At 48.1% G+C, this 13180-nt stretch overlaps 1 pseudogene; it reads left to right on the top strand.

Moving 5' to 3' along the window:
- The first annotated feature begins 4523 nt into the window (after positions 1-4523).
- Positions 4524-7206, top strand: LOC120836675 (annotated as a pseudogene).
- Positions 7207-13180: the final 5974 nt, after the last annotated feature.

The raw sequence follows: 13180 nt of genomic DNA, 5'->3' as shown, positions 1-13180 counted from the left end.
CGGACCCCTACCAACAACATCCAGGCAAAACAGGCATATTCTAGTTGTGATCGACGAATTTACCAAGTACATTGAGTTATTCCCCATCCGTGCCCCAACGTTGAGGACTATAGTGGACAAAATGGTGGAAGTTTTTTGTCCGCATGGAGTCCCACGGAGCATCTCCAGTGACATCGGCAAAAACTTCGTGAGCGCCCTGTGGAAAGGTGCTTTGCGTCACTGAGGTATCGTTGACCGGGACAGAACGCCGTATTGACCATGTGGACAATTGGTAGAACGCCACAATGCCACCGTCAAGCAAGCCATAATGGCATACTGTGATGCACATCTTGATTGAGATAAACGACTTCTCGAAATAGCTTCTGCCATGCGAACCAGCGAAAGTGTAGTGACAGGTTACATGCCGGCCTTCATATGCTATGGTGTGGAGCTCCGCACTTCATGGGACTCAACATCTGCCCAGGACACAGATGCCTCGTCCTCTGCACGCCAAGCCTTTGCAACGGAACTTGACCAGCTCCTACAGGATGCCCTGGCCTTTGCGAGAGCACAGCAAAACAAAAGCCCAGGAAATTCAACGACGACAATACAACTCGACCCGACAACCAGGACACTTTGCTGTGGGTGATTTGGTACTAAAAGACGCATACTTTCAGCAATGCTAGCAAGGGAATTGCCGCAAAGCTTGCTCCTAAGCGATATTTACCCTTCATTATTACAGCTGGAGTCGGCTAAAATGTCTATAAGCTGAAGAACACATCCACAGAAAGAGCATGCGGTTTGGCTAACGCAGACCAACTCGCCCTCTTTCACAAGCCTTGGGTCCCTTTCACAGAATAAGGAGGGGGGTGTTGTGAGGGTGCGGGCAGTGCGTGCGACGGTCACGCACAGAACATAGGCGCTCGCGCCACACGCCGTGCTCGGCAAGGAGTTCACGCCCTGCCCAGTGGGTGGCACATCAGGGCCCGTTTGCTCGAAGCTGGTTAACTTTAACCGCGGTTAAGAGCTCACCGCCCTTCCCTACTAGGTACCTACAAGTACCTAGCCAAGTTGACGAGGGCTGGATGAGCGATAGCTCTGTGCTTTATTATGGGGTGGTAGCTGGTGTCACCTACCGGTTGTAGCGAATATAAGTGGCTTCCGCGGAAAAAGTCCCCCCCCCCCCCCCCCAAAAAAAAAAGGGGGGGGGGGAGCACAGAACCGCGCGCAACCGTGTTTTCGCGACGCAGCGCGGCATCCATTTTACCTTAAGAAATGTTTTTTGTTGCTTGTGGTGCAGATATTGGGAAAGATAAAACTAAATTAACCCTTGTTTGGAAAATTTCAAAATACTTGACTGTTTGAATTGAAGAAAATACTCTTTGAAAGTTTTTTCCAGGTTTGAAAGATGACGACGAAGTTCAGTCCTAATTACAGTAAGGAAGAAGTTAGCAGTGAAAGGCCGGCGGTACACCGGCAGCAACGTTGGCCAGCATGTAAGAACTGTATACAACACCATCATAAATTGAAACACCTGTTTATTCGGCTTCAGTGAAAATAGACTTATTGGTAAATTAACCAACCACCGAGGAGGACGCTGGATGTATAATTCTACGATCCGCGCGCGCTGTCCTTCCCCGTATAAAAAAAATTTCAAGTAAATAATCATAATAATGCTTTGACGAACGCGCGTGCAAGGAAAAATTTTTTTTAGTCTTTTTGCTTTAGAACAGTCACTACTGCAGACGCCGGCACGTGCAGCGCGTGTAACTGCACTTGTAGCATGCACATTGGTGCTTGGGACGCTGGCTGCTTCTGCGTGCTATCAATGCCCGCCCGATTGAGTCAAGGCAATCCACTCTCCGAAGACGTTGCCATGCCGACAATTATCGCGTTCATTTAGGCTTAGGTATGGCCACAATCGAAAGATTATCTAAAAAATGCGGCAAGGTCAGTGCTCATGCTTTGCGACTTAAGTGAGGTACGGCAAAGCGAAAGCCTCCTGCACTATTCGTTGCTGACTAACGCGCCCGATATTACAGCTGCAACGGCATATTAGTTACAAAGCGGGCGGCGCTCACTGGCCGGGGCACCGCCATGTTTCCCCGCCGTCCTTACTCTGCCGATCACGTGACCTAAAATCGCCCCTCGTATCGAAACGCGGTTAGAGTTAACCAGATTCGAGCAAGCGGGCCCGGGACAGTGTTGCTCATGGGGGACAATCCGATGGGACAGCAGAGCGTGCGCCAGGTCGGAGACAAGTGAAAAGAAGGAAGTTACGACGGTAACGGTTGAAAAATAGCTCATGTTGAGTGAATTTATGTAGAATAAACCCTTAGACCCTAACACTTTATAAAAAAAGTTGTAGGTGCCTTTCTAGTTTTGGTAGTGAGATTTTCAGTGGACTATTTGTCGTGTGTAACGCGCAAAAGATTGACCCGCGACCTTCTTGACGTACTTTTTCCGGTGCCGCTTTACGGACTGCCGTATGTGGCAGATCCTGGACAAGATATACTGGCCCGTGTTAAGAAAATGTGTGCGCCGCCGGCGGTAGAAACGTTTTTCTTCCGTTTACATACTGCCACCCTGCCAGTGAAGGTATGGCTTCAGGAACGGGGCATGTACGTTCCTTGGGATGTCAATTGTTTGCTGTGTCGACAGCCTGGTACTATTGAGCACGCGTTCCTGCATTGCTGGGACGCTGTCTTGTTTTGAGATGTTTTACAACGGACCCTGAAAAAAGATATATTGATGAATGCACTATTCATTTTCTTCGCGTGGAGAAAGGTGAAACTGAGCCTTACGATTTGTTTATTGCCCTTGAATTGTGCGGTCTGTGGAGGTCCCGTATGGCGGTGCGGTATGCCGAAGTCCGCCCAAAGTCTGCGCGTTTATTTTTTATTCAAGTTGATTTGCAGGTCAAGAGTGTTTTAGAAAGCAGTGAGACTCCGCCCTAATGGGTCGGCCTGTTAGATGGCTTAATAGGCATGACGGAGTTTTAAGGATCGTTACGGCCCCCAGCGAGGCACGTGGTGTTTATGCCCCAGTTTCTTGTGAGTGTTTTGTGTGTATTACGTATTTTGGGCAAATATAAAGAAGAAAAAAGTGGCCGAGTGGTACACCAGCTGAAAGCACGTGGAGCGAAAGCTCGCGCTGCAGAACCCAGGGACCGGTGTGCGGTTGTGTATCCCTACTGCGTGGTGCACGTTAAAGACCCCAGGCTAGTTGTTGTACTGCAGTGGCTAAATTGCTCATCTACAGCGAGTGACGCGTCGCAACTTTGAAATGGCTGACACGCTGTATAAATATCCACACAACCCCAACTATTTTCCGGTGGCGCTTGAGTCCAGCCACCGACTGCGCCTGTGCGCCGCCCCTGATCCGCATTACCAAGGCGGCGCACGCGATGTGCACGTGGCCGCCTTGATTACGCTTCCACGTGGGAAAATTCGCCACGTGTGCCCCGCAGTCGGGCAACGTGGCTGGGGAGCCGCCAGGGTGATCCCCCCCCCCCCCCCCCCCCCCCCTCAAACTTCGTCCAGCAAGTCGATGACGGAAACGTTGTTCTGGGCGTCAGGGGGTGGATGGCGCTGCTAGGCGGACTGGCATTGCAGGTCCTGTCGGCGCCGCTGGACGAGCGTGATGGCCCGATGGAGGTCGCGCTCGCCGCGTTGGTTGACGCGCGTGATGCGTTCGGCGTCCGCCCTCTCCCCAGCTCCTTGGTCACATGCTGCTCTTTCTGCTGATGCTCGGTCAGCTCCAGCTTGTCAAAGACGTCCTGCATCTCGTCCAGCTGTCGCTTGAGCTCCTTGTTCTGGCTCGGGGCTCGGCTGGCAGCCACCTTGTTACTCTGGATCATCTCCCCAGCAGGCGGCTGCTCTCCACGTGGTCCTCCTTGATTCGAGCCAGCTGCCTGTAGGGGTGGCCGCTGTTCATGGTTCCTTGGGCTGCCCCCGACGCGCCGATATCCTTGGTGGCCCAGTGCACTACGAGATGGCGGGTATGGTGACGGTGTTATCCACGAGCCATCTTCGTGGACACACAAGAAAGCAGACGACATAGGGGCTTAAGGCCCGTTCACACAGTTGCGTTCGGAGCGACCACTATGCTTACGAACGAATGCAACCGCTGCGACTTCAACGACAACTGTGCGCGACATGTACACACACTTGCAACCGCATACAACCAGACGAATCAACAGCCAATAAGAAACGAGCTTCAGCTCTTGCTCCTAGCCAATAGTAGGCAACCCAACTACGCTTACAAACATGGCGGACGGTTTCGTTCCCGACGCGAGGTCCTCACCGGAGTAGCCGGAGGTTTCGGCTACGGCGTGCAGTCACGGCGAGTTGCTGTACGCCTACAATAGCTGCGTGAGGGCTTATGTTGCCCGTGCAGGCAGCTGCACTGACTGGGCACTAGTCGCGCGGTCATCCGCTGCGATGTTGCTTTTGAGCCGCCAAAGACGCCCCCGCCGAGAATGGGTTCGGTTCATCCTTCGTTCGCGCGAGAACCTCGGCGAGCACCACCACCTTGTCCGCGATATGCGGCTGGACGACGGACGAGACTTCTTCATGTACTTCAGGATGACGCGGCAAAGGTGTGTACTGTACCTCACTCTTTCCAATGCTAAATGCATATCAAATAGCTTGAAGTCCCGCCAACGTGTAGGAGGCGCTTGTTTAGGGCACGGACTAGTCTGATTACCTCGCTCGCCCGCTGCCATTGGAACTGCCGAGTCCTCGTAAAATAACGCGCAGAAATCACATAAAAAACAAAACAAAAAAAAAAAAAACGAGGCAAAGAGCGTCGTTTCCATGGTGCGCGCATTTTTAAAGGTTCACTTTATAGCCCGAACCGAAGCAGCTAGGACTGGAGACGGCCTGTAAACGGTTTCCTCTGCAGGTTTGAACACCTGCTGTCCCTTGTTGGGCCACTGCTGCTGAAGCAAGCCACGTTCTGGAGAACGCCGATCACACCAGCGGAGAGGCTGTCCCTGACAATCAGGTGAGTTGAATAACTTCACTCTTTTCGGCTCTTTTTCAAACAGCTGGGTAACTCACCATTTAATGCGTACTCAGTTTTAAGTTTGTTTTCATTTCACCAGTCGGCTCTAAAAGTTGAGATGATCATGTTTTACTGTCTCTGAATTTGTTTCCCTCATTTCACTATTTTAGGTACCTGGCTCACGGAGCCTCTCAGGCAATATGCGCGACCAGTTACAGGATCGGCCGGTCGACGACCTCCGGGATAACCAGGAACACGTGCCTGGCCCTCCACAAGGTGCTCGACCCACTCTACCACCCTGTGAGTAGACATCTTCAAGAAAATGTTAATGCTTATGTGACGTCATGACACGCACTTTTCACATCGAATACAGATCTCTAATACCATCTTCGATCAGCACATACCGGAATTGCCCTGAAACCGAGACAGTCCACAGCGCTCGGTCGTGCAGCGCATAGTCGGTGCAACATTGAGGACAAACTGCGCCGTACCGGTACACCGCGGCGAGCACCACTACGCGTCACTTCGCGTTTTGTTTGTTTTTCTTGTGTACGTCTGCAGGCAGTGCCTATCTGCTGTCCATTCCTCCTGGCTTTTTACTCGTGTCTTTAGCATTTTTACACAAATGGGCATTGTCGACGTGATTGTCTATAGCGTCATGAAACAAGTAACAATTCCACAGGTATATTTTGCCCATTATTGTTGGCAAGAGTACCACCAGACAAAAGCCATACCTCGGTGTTATTGTAATGCTTCACAAAGCTTTCCACGAAGTTCGTAACTTTCGGGTGCTCCTTGCCACTGCAGCAATCACCGGTGATCGCAGAGATGGTAAGAAGCTCGTCTTTACTGTCAGAAGGGTTGGGAAATTCATAGAGTACCGCTGTTAGGTGTGTTTGCTTTCACAAAATCTCCATCTGCTCTTCCCGCCATCTCCTTGTTTCCCGGTCCTGGCTGCAAAGCCTGATGGGGCTGCACCCCGGTGCGCTGTTGATTTTTTTGGTGCGCTTTGGGGCAACAAAAAGCCGCATCGGGAGGGTGCGCTCCGTTGATCGAGTATGTCCGGTGCGCAACGGTGCACTTGATCGAAGACAAGGCGCACCTCAGCGCCCCGGTACACACCGGAGCGGATGATCGAGGAAGCTCTGAACGTTTAAATTATCTGGCTGGTAAATCAATGTACCCACTAAATTCAGGTTTCTTCTAAGCCTATCCTTCCTAATCATCAGATGCTACACCCTTTCTTCTTTGCTCGTGTGAAACAATTCAGTTGTTACTGAATTCTGGCTATAATGAGCGTTGTGTGCTATGGTGGCATTTAAATAAAATTACCCAAGAGCATTTTTTGACTGACTTTGCAGGCCCCCTACACTGCCCAGTGGAAGCGGCTCGCAGCGCAGTTCGGCAGGCTGTGGAACTTCCCGAACTGTGTCGGAGCCTGGATGGCAAGCACGTGGCCGTCCAAGCTCCACCTGGTAAAGGCTCCGACACATTCAACTACAAGGGGTTCCACAGCATTGTCCTCCTCGCAAGCTGCGACGCCAGCTACAAGTTCACGCTGGTGGACGTTGGGCAGCCAGGGCGGTTTAGTGAAGGGGGCATCTTTCGAGACTCCGAAATGGGACAGTCTCTGCTGTCGGGAGGACTTGGTCTCCCGCCAGCTGGGCGGCTACCCCATACATCAGCCAAGCCGCCTTTTGTCTTTGTGGCAGATGAGGCGTTCACCATGCTGACTAACCTCATGCGCCCTTATCCCAGGAAGGACTTGGAGCTAATGCAGAAAGTGTTCAACTACAGGCTATCCAGAGCCAGGAGGATAATTGAGAACACTTTCGGCATCCTGGTGGCACGTTGGCGCATTTTCAGACAAACAATCCACTGCAGGCGTCTGAGGAGACTCTGGAGGCCATTGTCTGGTCGTGCGTCAACCTGCATAACTACCTGAGGGTGTGTGAGGAGAGCGAGCAGGGGGAGCGTCGCTACTGCCCCGTCGGTTACGCAGACCAGGAAGCTGCATCTGGCGCTGTAACCGGCGGTCAGTGGAGGAGTGATGCGGCTGGCAGTGTTGCGCTGTCGGATGTAGGCCGTGTCAGCTCAAACAACGCATCCGACACTAACAAAGCAGTGAGGGACAAGTTCATGAGATACTTCTGTTCCTCGCAGGGCGAGGTACCATGGCAGTACAATGTAGTGTTCAAAGGTTCTGCTCCTGAAAGCTGAGTTCTTTTTATGCAAGCGTATGTAAGCTTCTGAATTGTTTTCTTTATTGTGTTCTTTACAATCTGAATAGGCAATTCCGCTTCATCTTTTTTTCTTTTTTTTTTTTAAACAATGCAGCCCTCATCAGCATCACCCAGGAAGACTGCACGTCGAATATTACGACATAGTTGCGTCTTGATGTTTCCTAAATGGCCTGGCAAACCTTGCAACTCGCCAAGTTGCCGAAATCGGCCGATTTGAGCGAGCGAATTGAGGTGCAACCAACAGAGCAGTCAAGGAAGGCTACTGCGTGGACATAACCAACATTGAGCTAAATGTCATCACATTTTCCCCCTTTTGCTTGTTTTTACTTCTCTGTGCAAATGTAACAGGTGACGTGAGCAACGTTTCCTCTCGGCGCTCAGCGGAGTCCATATGATTGGAGAAACGTGCCTGCGCAGCGCGCTTCTTGGAAGCCGTACGGTCACCCTGTCATTATTACCGTCGTCGTCTCACCGTTTCTGATTATTGTCTCTCGGGGTTTCGTCCACACTTCGGACATTATGTGCGCAGACTTATGCCGCAGTTGTGCAGACGTCGTCGAATGTCGTAGACACCAAGACGTGGTGAAGAGTGCGGTGCAGACTACACTTGCACCTGGCACACGCCCGCCCCAATCCCGCCTGTTGTTGTGTGGAGGATCATGTGACATCTCGTACCACGTTATAGCCATGTTCTTGGCGGCCAGAGGCCAATGTTGCCAGACGGAGCAGAATTTTCGTTTTAGTTTCCTGCTTGTGCTATATATTCCATTTTTCGGGACACAAATAACGTAGTCTTTCCCTACGACACTTAATGCGAAATCACTCATTAATCCGAAATATTTGAAATTGAGCGGAGTTGCCCTTTAATTAAACTGGTCTGGTCATTGTTGACTACAAAGAAATGAAGATATTTAAGTGATCCAACGTGCCTTTCTACCCAAGCCTTGTCGGGTGGAAGGAAGTGGAAACGAAATGAGTAAATGTTCCACTAACAGGTAAACAGCACAGAAAAAATATACTATCTTCACGACTCTGCGGTGTGTATATACTTAACCTTCCTTCACCATGTCACCATTCTCCCCTGCGGGTCTGGAATGCATCTGCTACTCTGCTTTAGACCATGTTTTTTTTTTTTTTCTCCTCATGACCGTTTCGGTTTTGAATGAAATATATTCTTCCTTAATTGTCCATACTTTTTTGTCTCTTGCCATTTAAACAAACTTTTTTAGAGCAACTGAGGGCTGTGACAAGTGTTATTGTTGTTGTCGCTTCCAATTTATTGCAATTTTATTTTAACTGTATTGCTGTTCTTGTGTTGCTCGGCATTTTAGTCATGTAACATGTTGCTGGCGTATTTGTTTAGCATGGGAAATGTGCTCTGAACTTTACAGGGGGTGGGGGTCCCTGTCATGCAGCGATGTCTTTTGCCCCTGCCTCCCTACCCGGTAATGCCGGTGAAAATCGAAATAAATAATGAATGAATGAATGCAGAGGCGAGTACTGGACTGGATGTTTATTCATCATGATCATTTAACATTTTCATGTAACACAGCCAACTCAAGTGTGTGTGCAACAAACATTGTTAACAAAAATCTAAGGAATATAAAAAGGATACCGAAAGGAAGTATGAGGAAAAAAGAAAATTAAACCCTGCAGTGTATGCAGGAAGTATATTGCTCATAGAAAAATCACAAGCAATATAAAAAGGCTGCCGAAGATAGGTATGACAAAAAGCAAAATAACCCCCAACCTTCCTCCTTCCTTTCTTTCTTTCTTCCTTCCTTCCTTCCTCCCTCCCTCCCTCCCTCCCTCCCTCCTCCTCCTCCTCCTCCTCCTCCTCCTCCTCCTCCTCCTCCTCCTCCTCCTCCTCCTAAAAACACAACTTCCAGTCGCCAAGTGGCCTCGAGGAACAGTATCAAAAACAAAGAAATGAAAAGTTATTTAGAAAGGTAACAAAGTGTGACGAGTTCGGGAAGTAGGTGATTTTCATGGGTAGCGATACAAATGGGGACTGTTCTCGAAAAATAGCATACTTGCCAGCCTACCTCTGTTTGAAGTAATTGTGCTGTGCCAGAGCTTGTACTCTATTTCACCTTATGACTGACTGCAGTGGATGCTACGAGCCATTGCAGCCAATCCAGTGCTGTGAATGCTTCACCTGGCTACACAGCCCACACATCGCTGCACCTTTCCCAAAGGTCACGCACAACATTGGATTGCCTCCCATGGCTCATAGCATTTGCTGCAGTACACCATAAGGGGAAACTGAGTATAGCCGGTCATCTGGCGTCCCAGGTGTAGATGAGAAATTTAATCCGTGAAGTGCCACTGGTTGCCTAGGGCCTAAAGAACATCACAAAGTAGTGATGGACAATTCCTATTCGGAAGTTGAAGATTGAGAACTACTCACTCTCTCAGCTTTGCAGTGCAGTTCGTATAAAAGCGAGTTAACTTTAATCTTTGCTTCATTCCAGAGGCAGGCTGGCAGGTTTCTTATCTCATTTCCAACGTGAATCCCATAAATCCTAAAAGGATCGTTACTGTATGGGTTTTCGGCCCGACTCGCCATTTGTCTCGTCGACTCCTCGACTATGCGACGAAGAGACCCCTCTTCCTCCTGGGAGTTTGCCCGCCCCACCTTCCTTGCCCGCTTCTTGGCCGGCGGCTGATCAGCTGCCTGGGCAGGCGATGCGTGCTGCTGCACTGGAGCATGCTGTGAAGCTGGTGACCGAGCTGGCACCAGCTGCACAGGGGTGGCAGCTCGCGGTTTTGCTCCAGCTGCAGCAGCACCTCGCAGGTCTCCGAGGGTTCGAAGTCCTCCAGCATGGAGTCCTAGGAAAAGAATTTGTTCGGCATATTTCATTTTTAAGAATTTAAATGTAATTTATTTATAGCTACCCTGCTGGAAAATATCGATGATGGAAAGATGACGGCAAAGGCTCATACAAGCGTAACCGTAATATGGGACATCCTATACAAGCGAAAAAGGCGGCTCCAGTATAGTGGAATAAGGCGGAACCATACAGGTGGGCGGAACCATACAAGCGTGTCGTATTATGGGACATCCTATACCAGCGTAGTGGATTAAGGCGGAACCATGGAGGTGGACGGAACCATACATGCATAACGTAATATGGGACATCCTATACCAGCAAAAAGGCGATACCAGCATGGTGGCCATATGGCTCCAGCATGTTGGTTTCGCCTTTTCACTGTTGTACAGGGCGATTTAGTTTTAAGCTTTACATATATGTTTAGAAAGGTCGTGAAAGCTAAATTAATGCGGTTTGTGCAGGCGAGTTATACGGCCAGGCGTACGTAGTATAGGGACCTAGTTGTAACGATCAGTCAGATAATTAAATACAATTTGTTAATCAACTTTTTAATTAGTGAAAATGAAAATATGGTTGCAATAAGAAACTTGCTGAGTCATTGAAAACCACAAAATCAAGTTTTTTTAGAAGGATATAATGCAGGGGTAACGTTTTATGCGTTCTGTAAAAAGCTTTATTTGGATGAGTTTCTAGGTTTCAGTTTCTTATCAGAGCTCATCTCTGCGCCCACGGTCCTGTTCCCCAGGGGCTTAGACACGCAACACACGTGCGCCTTGCTTCCCTTCATCCTACGAGGGAGGCGAGGGGGCGGCTTCGCACTGTGGCCACTGGGCAGCTGGACCGCAGGTGCAAAGATGCGCTCTGGTAAGAAACCGAAGTCTGGAAACGCGTCCAAATTGACCATTTTTTTTAGAACGCCATAAAATGCTACTCTTGTCTTATATCTTTACAAAGAAAATTGATTTAGTGTGTTTTGATGATGCTTAGCAAGTTTCTAATTGGAACCATGGGTCTATTTTAACTGATTAAAAATTTCACGAACATACTATACTTAGAGAGAGGCTGAAGCAGTTTTCTATTTGAGAAAACACTTAAATCTTCTTCATTCGACCTCCAGAATCTCAAATATCAAAATTATTTGCTAATTTAATTAATCGAGGCTGCATAGTCATTTTTAAAGCGCTGTGAAAGCACTTCCCTAGAGAGCGACGTCACAAGAGCAGCTTTCAAAATCTTTGTTCACGCATCTTCAGCGCCTATCAAAGCTATGCACGCACATGCTATTTTTTAAAAGGGCAGAAAAATGTGTCACAACTGGTGCCAATGCCGGAGAATATACCTAGAAAACTTGCGATTGGACGAGCGGCCCTTAAGCGACACACGCTTGGCGGCCGAAAGGTCTTCTTAAGATGTCACTGTTGGTAGGATGTTTTTGTGTGTTTTCTGACGTTTAGTTATATCTTTGAGGAAAACGAACGGGATATTCAGATTCGCGGGATAAAACTACGCTAGAATGAACCTCCATCTAGTTTTCTGAAAGAAGTCTGGCACATCTCTGTAATAAGCCGACGGATCATTACAAATTAGCCTTTTATACTATGCCGCCCTGGCCATATAACTCACGTGCACAGACCGTGTAAATGTAGCTTTTACGGCTTTTTTAAAAAAAATCTGTAAAACATAGAAAAAAACACTCTGTAGAATGTCCCCCAATACGATACGATTGTATGGTTCCTTCCCCGCTTGCATTGTTCAAGAAAGACTTGTGGACATCCAGCATTTCATTGGAATGCTGGATGTCAGCGAGTCTCTACATCAGTGAGTGGTTTCAAACAAGCATGATGTTTGCACACCAGTAAGCTCTTATCCGAGGCTCACCAGGAGCACTAAGAGCAGAGGCGAAATGTCGTGACCTGGTAAATTTGGTTGCAGGTATTTATTTTTACAAGAACTGCATGCAGCAAAGCTTAACTTTGCTCAAAAGAAGATTATTAAAAATTCAATACTGAACAATGGTGTCCCTTGAGCTGTCAGACCAAACTCCCACTCTTGCCACTCAGGAGTTCCTAACTTGTGCGTAGAGGATCAGCACAACCCAGATTTGTGCTGCGAGCGCACCTGCAATATAAAAGTTGAATAAACATGAGATGAAATATGAAGCGTTTACAATTCTCTGTAACGTGAAATTAGAGCACAGATCTTGAAGAGGAGGATGGGAGGGTATGCCCCTCCTCCCCCTCCCCTCCTCCTCTTCTGCTCCCTCCCATTTAGCGGGAAATTTCCCTGAATTTAGCGGGAAAATTTCCCCACTAAATTTAGCTGGTTAAGTTTCCCCCTAAATTTAGTGCAGAAATTGATGTCACATGACCTCAACACAAATGCAGTTTTTCCGCTAAAAGTAGCGGGGAAAATGACATCGCATGACCGTGTCACGTCATCCATAATAAAATTCAGTTTCTCAGCTAGACTTAGCGGAAATATTAACGTCACATGACCACAACATTAATTCAATTTCCTGCCAAGTTTAGTTGGGCGGTTACGCCGACAGCGACGCCGCAAAACGCGGAAACGGGTGCTAAGAGCTGCGCTAAAAACTAAATGCATCAGGTGAAATAAAGTGAACATTAGAGATACTGTAAGAAAAAGAAGAGAATCTAAGATACCGTTCTCAGATCCTTCCTTTTGTCCGTTCTCAAATGTTTTGATTTCAAGAAATGTTTATCTCTTTATTCATACCCAGAGAACCCCTCCCAGTTTCAGCATGAATGCAATAAATCAATGCAGACTAGACCTTGTAAACTATAATCCACATGAAAATGAATGTTTGCCACATAGTCATGTATGAGTCAGTAGCTCAGATCTCTAAATACATTTGTATTGAGGAACATTCTTGAATAAAACTTCTGGGCTTCGAATTCAACAGTTTGTACTTCCATAAGGAACACTGTATGGCACTGATTTCTTTTTGTTTTGTGACACATCAGAAACAGCACAGCACTGTCATCCTCGCATACCTAACAAGAATTTGTATTCTTTTTTTTAGCATGGCATGTACTATTCTAATGCTCATACAGCATCCTTTAACGAAATTTCCTTTGTAGAGCTTTTTATTGGTTC

The sequence above is a fragment of the Ixodes scapularis genome, unplaced genomic scaffold (genome assembly GCF_016920785.2).
Source record: "Ixodes scapularis isolate PalLabHiFi unplaced genomic scaffold, ASM1692078v2 PGA_scaffold1__304_contigs__length_218370807, whole genome shotgun sequence".
NCBI classification, from domain to species: Eukaryota; Metazoa; Arthropoda; class Arachnida; order Ixodida; family Ixodidae; genus Ixodes; species Ixodes scapularis.
This window is presented reverse-complemented; position numbering and strand designations above follow the sequence as displayed.